The sequence below is a fragment of the Capra hircus genome, chromosome 3 (genome assembly GCF_001704415.2).
Source record: "Capra hircus breed San Clemente chromosome 3, ASM170441v1, whole genome shotgun sequence".
Classification (NCBI taxonomy): Eukaryota; Metazoa; Chordata; class Mammalia; order Artiodactyla; family Bovidae; genus Capra; species Capra hircus.
The window spans coordinates 84150461-84158069 of record NC_030810.1 but is presented as its reverse complement, the minus strand read 5'-3'; the positions used below and the strand labels follow the sequence as shown (position 1 = coordinate 84158069).

The window sequence follows — 7609 nt, the reverse complement described above, 5'->3', positions numbered from 1 at the left end:
CAACCTCTCCCAACGTTGAGCACCCTCCCTGATCTACCCAACTATAAAGACAAGCTTGTGGTCCTGCCTTAATATAAAGACCAGACGGGGTACCACCTAGGTTGGGAAGGACAGCCTGAGGCCCCACCTGACCAGGAGTGATTTGAGAGCCAGATAGTGGCCCCATCCAAATATGGAAAATAGCCAGCAACTCTGTCCAGCTGCGGAGCTCACCCAGAGGCACTGGTTGGACATGAAGCTCAGCCAGGAAACCTACCCAACTGTGGAGCCCAACCACTGGCAACTCTTCCCTCAGCCTTAGAGGAAAAGGCAGTGACCTCACCCAACTAGGGATCCCTGTAACATGCTCCATCTGTCTGCAGATACTACTACCTGAGTGGTAGTAGTATCCACTACCCTGAGTGGAAGTGACTGCCAAGGGTCTTAACCTGCTAACACTAAAACTGTTAAGTCTGAAAGAAGAGATTGTTTACTCAAAGGTGCAGAAACCTACACAAGGTTGCTGCTGCTGCTGCTAAGTCGCTTCAGTTGTGTCCGACTCTGTGCAACCCCATAGACGGCAGCCCACCAGGCTCCCCTGTCCCTGGGATTCTCCAGGCAAGAACACTGGAGTGGGTTGCCATTTCCTTCTCCAATGCATGAAAGTGAAAGGTGAAAGTGAAGTTGCTCAGTCGTGTCCGACTCTTAACGACCCCACAAACTGCAGCCCACCAGTCTCCTCCGTCCATGGGATTTTCCAGGTTACAAGAATCACAAATATTCAAGTAAACATGACACCAGTAATAGGAACTAAGCTCCCATAACTAATGCTAAAGGAATGGAAATCATTGAATTGTCTGACAAAGAATTCAGAATAACCCTCTTAAAGAAGTTCAATGAAGTACAAAAAACAGACAGACAACATTAGGAAAAGCACGCATGAACAAATGAGTAATTTAACAAAGAAATAGAAACCATCAAACAAAGCAAATGAAAATGCTAGAGCTGAAGAGTGCAATGATGGAACTGAATAATTCAAAAGAGAACTTCAACAGTAAGTTAGAAAAAGCAGAAGGAAAAATTAGGTTCCAACTGCCATTGAAAATTATCCCATCAGGGGAGCAAAAAGAAAAAAAGAATAAAAAAAATCTATTAAGAAAACCTGTGGTATTTTTGGAACATGGACAAGTAAAATAAATTTATGCATCACAACAACTCTAGAAGAAGCGGAAGAGAAAGGGACTGAGGGGCTATCTAAATAATGACTGAAAACTTCCCAAACTTAGGAAAGAAATGGATATTCGGATTCATGAGGCACAAAAGACTCCAAATAAGTTGAACCCTATAAAAGGGTTAAACCAAGACACATTAGAATTAAGTTGACAAAATTCAAAGAAGAGAAAAATTTGAAAACAGTGGAAAGGCAACTTATCACACATGGGCAATCCCATCAGATGGGTGAGGAAGTTCATTATATTTAAAGAGAAACACCTTACATTATTTTGAACCCCTTTGCTAATTCATCTCTAAAGATGAACACTGAGGATGTAGTTGTTTTCATAGTGATAATATGACTACAAATATTACATTACTATATAATGCATGGTTAAAAAATGGTTTTCTCATAAGTTAAGAAATTCGTGGGGCAGATATGTGCAGGAAACCTGTTATGGTACATGCATAGTTTATAATCCAAACAAGCTACTGCATTCTGGTTTTTGATAATGCCATTTTTTGAAGTATAGCTGTAATCATCAAAAATTACAAATATCTTATACATACACAAACTGAACTACAAAATTTTGGGACTGGTATAAAACACACACATATCATTGTGGCAGTATATTAATATTTATTTTCTCTTCTTATGGCCTATCACAAATGTAGTTTTATGTATGTTTAAACCTATAATAAATGATTTTGTAATTTCCCTACAATTCTACTGACCCTTTTTTGTAGTCAGGTTCTCTATTTCATTTTATTAAAAAAAATTGGAAATATTTAATCACAGTGTTAAGAGTGGAACAAACTTTTGAAGATTTGGAGGGAATTTTAACTATTAATAGGGCTTTAACCGATAGCTTAGTTGGTAAAAAACCCACCTGCAATGCAGGAGACCCCGGTTCAATTCCTGGGTTGGGAAGATCCTCTGGAGAAGGGATAGGCTACCCACTCCAATATTCTTGGGCTTCCCTGGTGGCTCAACTGGTAAAGAATCCACCTGCAATGAGGGAGACCTGGGTTTGACCCTTGGGTTGGAAAGATCACCTGGAGAAGGGAAAGGCTACCTACTCCAGTATTCTGACCTGGAGAATTCCATGGACTGTATAGTCCATGGGTTGCAGTTAGACACAACTGAGCGACTTTCACATTAACTATTAAAGGCAAAACATGCAATCATGTAGACACTAAAATTTGTACTTACAAAAGGAACAATTGAACAATTAAATGATGAGGATGTAATTAGAATGAGAATATAAATGCGCATAATTGTGTTTTAGAAAATCTTACGTGCTGGTAAGAATTGTTTAATCAAACTTCTGATTTTACTTGTATAAATAAATCCTATATCCATAATAAAATGAAATTGAGAGGATTAAGAATGTAAATTTAATGACCCATTCAAAATAATAACAGAACTAACTAGTCAACTTAATGACATTGTAATTATAAAAAATTTGTTGAACATTGTTACTTTTAGTGGAGGCAGAAGATAGCTTCTGTGAAAGTATTTGAGCTGAAATATTTCCACATTTAATATGAAAAATACAATTCAGACTAGCAACCCCATGTCTAAGGAGCCATGGCTGTGCAGACGCAGGAGAGTGGAGAGGAGCTAATTAACATTCAAGGTCAGGAGGGGCGGCTGAGAGGAGATACCCCTCGTCCAAGGTAAGGAGCAGCGGCTGTGCTTTGCTGAAGCAGCCATGAAAGAGATACCCAACGTCCAAGGTAAGAGAAACCCAGGTAAGATGGTAGGTGTTGCAAGAGGCATCAGAAGGCAGACACACAAACCATAATCACAGAAAACTAGTCAGTCTAATCACACAGACCACAGCCTTGTCTAACTCAATGAAACTAAGCCATGCCTTGTGGGGCCACCCAAGAAAGGCGGGTCATGGTGGAGAGGTCTGACAGAATGTGGTCCACTGGAGAAGGGAATGGCAAACCACTTCAGTATTCTTGCCTTGAGAATCCCGTGAACACTATGAAAAGGCAAAATGATAGGATACTGAAAGAGGAACTCCCCAGGTCAGTAAGTGCCCAATATGCTACTGGAGATCAGTGGAGAAATAACTCCAGAAAGCGTGAAGGGATGGAGCCAAAGCAAAAACAACACCCAGTTGTGGGTGTGACTGGTGATAGAAGCAAGGTCCAATGCTGTAAAGAGCAATATTGCATAGGAACCTGGAATGTCAGGTCCATGAATCAAGGCAAATTGAAAGTGGTCAAACAGCAGATGGCATGAGTGAACATCGACATTCTAGGAATCAGGGAACTAAAATGGACTGGAATGGGTGAATTCAACTCAGGTGACCATTATATGTACTACTGTGGGCAAGAATCCTTTAGAAGAAATGGAGTAGCCATCATGGTCAACAAAAGAGTCCAAAATGCAGTACTTGCATGCAATCTCAAAAACGACAGAATGATCTCTGTTCGTTTCCAAAGCAAACCATTCAATATCACAGTAATCCAAGCCTATGCCCCAATCAGTAATGCTGAAGAAGCTGAATTTGAACGGTTCAAAAGACCTCCAAGACCTTTTAGAACTAACATACCCAAAAGATGTCCTTTTCATTATAGGGGACTGGAGTGCAAACAGTGGAAACAGTGTCAGGCTTTATTTTTTGGGGCTCCAAAATCACTGCAGATGGTGATTGTATCAATGAAATTAAAAGATGCTTGGAAGGAAAGTTATGACCAACCTAGATAGCGTATTCAAAAGCAGAGACATTACTTTGCCAACAAAGGTCCGTCTAGTCAAGGCTGTGGTTTTTCCAGTGGTCATGTATGCATGTGAGAGTTGGACTATGAAGAAAGCTGAGCACCGAAGAATTGATGCTTTTGAACTGTGGTGTTGGAGAACACTGTTGAGAGTCCCTTGTACTGCAAGGAGATCCAAGCAGTCCATTCTGAAGGAGATCAGTCCTGGGTGTTCTTTGGAAGTAAAGATGCTAAAGCTGAAACTCCAGTACTTTGGCCACCTCATGTGAAGAGTTGACTCATTGGAAAAGACTCTGATGCTGGGAAAATTGGGGGCAGGAGGAGAAGGGGACAACAGAGGATGAGATGGCTGGATGGCATCACCGACTCGATGGACATGAGTTTGGGTGAACTCTGGTATTGGTGATGGACAGGGAGGCCTGTCTTGCTGCAATTCATGGGGTCGCAAAGAGTCGGACACGACTGAGTGACTGAACTGAAATGATCTTACGTTTAGCAGAATTTGCTCTGAACATATCATATTCCTCACACTCATAGACAGAATATTTTCTCAAATATTATGTTCTACATATAAAAGCCAATTTGCGGTATCACAAATATAAAATTTACTGACTACAATATGTAATTTTAGGGGTAATTCTAGAGAATATTATAAAAAATTAAAACTAAATATTGAAAATACATGTTTTAGAAATAATAGTGATATGCTATGAGATAATGATAGCTAAAAGCTGCTTAAATTATTTGAATATATAGAAGGAATAATTACTGTGCTTGTTATTTTTATTTTTTTCTTTTATAACTGAGATTTTATTGGTTGTTTTGAGGATCACTACACAGACATTTCAATTTGTACACAATTCTTCACATATGTACCAGAAATCTAAAATATCATGTAGTTGTGATTCTTAACAGTTATTCCAGTGACTTTCCAGCTTAAAATTTGGAGCAAACTTTCCTTAACAGGATATCAAGTACCAATATCTTCAAATATTGATATGTTGTTACATCATAAGTCCCACTGATTCACAATTTAATATCATATACACTACATACCCAAACTGTCAATCGTTCACAGCACATTAACCAAGTTACTAGGAAAACTGGACTACCACGACCAAAGATGTTATAGTATAGTGCACAAAATTCTGACCAGGAGACCCAAGATCAAAAAGTGGTTTTCTGTAGGAAACCTACCAAAACAATATGGGAAGAGAAGTAATTTAAAGTGTTCAAGACATTAAATGCACAACTGACTCCAAACTGCCATTTAGTATGCTTTTGTATTATAGGATATAAAAGCTACCCCCATCTATGGAATGTTAAGCCGACACCCAAGACAATCAAGGCCTCCCGTATCCAATATCCCACTATTTTCTGGTTGTACCAAAAAATAAACGACCAGCAAATGATTTCACCTCTTAAAAAAAGGCATTTACACTTAAAAAATGGGATGAAGTGGGATCCCCTCCCTTTTAAAAATGTTTCTAGAGCTACTAAAAACTTGCATTTACAAAATAGTTGGTAAAAATATTCCTCTGGATTGTACGAGAAGGGAAACAGGGACCACTGACAGGACTCGGTGTGTGGTTATTAATCAGACTTGGCTTCTTTCTCTTCTGCTTCATCAGAGGCTGGGCTCTCCTCGTTTTTAGTCTCTCCATTTTCTGCAGGTAAGTCTTCTTTAGTCTCCTGGTTGGCCACTTCCGCCTGTTTTCCCTTTGCTCCTCTTTTCCCTTTTGTTTGCACTTTTTTGGTCTGAAGATTTATCCTTTCCCGCCGCCTTTTTTTGGCTTCGTTTCCACTTTCGCAGGAGCCGGTTTAGCTGACAACCTCGCCGATCTCCTCTTGGGCTCCTCCTTCGCCGCCCCCTCGGCGGAGCTGACCTTCCTCTGAAAATACGGAACGCTTCACGAATTTGCGTGTCATCCTTGCGCAGGGGCCATGCTAATCTTCTCTGTATCGTTCCAATGTTAGTATATGTGCTGCCAAAGCGAGCACTGTGCTTGTTATTTTTAATACTCAGGTAACATTTATAAGTGCCTCAGTTTCTTTTACATTACACAAATATAGATTGTTTATTCTTTTTAGAAATTTTACGTTTATAAATATTTTTGTATGGAATTATTTTCTAGATCTACCAATATAAACAGAACAAAATTTAGTGACTATTTCAAGATTATACTAGCTAAATTATTTTAAATTATTTAAATGACTTAAAAGAATTGTGAAAATTATCACAGTTTCAACAAAAATTATTTGGACAAAATGATTATAGTTGATAGCATTTTAATCCTCATTTTAGGTAAGAGGAAATGGAACCTGGGGAAGTTAAGTAACCTTTTCTGTTACCCAGTTAACAAATTCTAAAGTAATATCCAATAAAACTTAAAAAAATGTAATAAGAACTATTACCTTTTAGATATCTGTGAGCTGGGGAGCATATTTAGTCCAAGAAATGCATTATTTATTTCTCATGAGAATTCCATGAATTAGCTTATAATTTTTATTCTTGTTTTATAGACAAGGAAATTGAGGTTAATTGAAGTAAGATAGTGCACCTAAGATCAACACCTGGTAAGAGAAAAAATGTGATTTCATGCTTTCACTTCATGCTCATGTCTCTTACCTACTTTTTCTTCTACCAACTTTATTGGTATAATTTACATAGAATATTGTATAAGATTAAGGTGTATAATGATGCTTCATATGTGTAATGTATTGTGAAATTTTTATCATAAATGTGTTAATTGCCACATAGTTCTCACATTATTACCTTTTTGTTGTTGTCTTTCATACTCATTCTTAGTGAAGGTTTTGAAAATTTTTAGGAGCTTATTAGATACCCAGAAAAGGGACAATAATCACAACTTTGAAGATAAAGAAACAGAGGTAAACTATCAAAAAAGACAAAGGGTGGTCAATACTGCCAGCATCTTAAAAAAATGGATTTTAACTAGATAAACCTGAGTTCAAACCCCAGACCCACAAACTACCTGCTGGGCAATTTGGAAGCCTGTTTTTATGATTTATGGATTCAGTATCTCGGTCAACAAAATGGCAGAAATAACATCTACTTTTAAAGAGTGGTTTGAGAATAAAATAGAGTAGTAGTTTTTAAATTCTGAAATAGTGCTTTGACCATTCCAAGTACTCAGTAAATGTTATGTTACCATTATTGTTCTTATTAATAATAAAAGGCAGTAATTCTTTGACAAATGACTCCATATGAGTCTATGTTTGTGAATGTCACAGAACCTGCCTGCATTGCCATATGAATGGGCTTTTGTCACCTGTATGTTTAAACTTGGAAAATAGCTAATAAAATAAATCATGTGGTTTAAAAATGAGAAAATGAGTTTTTGGAAGACAGTGTCTTAATACCTCTAAGCCACTCTTAATTTTTATCATCTTCCTTGCCTCAAAATTAGGGATATTTTCCCCATACTACCTTATCCTATACTAATCAGTAGATGGACTAGGAAACTAAAATAGCAAAGTATGTCTTTATATAGAATCATTTTAAATGTTTTCATTTTGATCCCAAAGTTATTTAGCAGTGTGTTCCATCCAGGGATAGGGATGATGGTAAATCTGATAATATGATCTTATTAATGGCATCAAAGGTAGCATTTTTTAATTTATTAATTTTTTATTGAAGGATAATTGCTTTACAGAATTT

General features: G+C 37.6%; 1 pseudogene; it reads right to left on the bottom strand.

Annotated features, from left to right (window-relative positions):
• Positions 5192–6730, bottom strand: LOC102168226 (annotated as a pseudogene).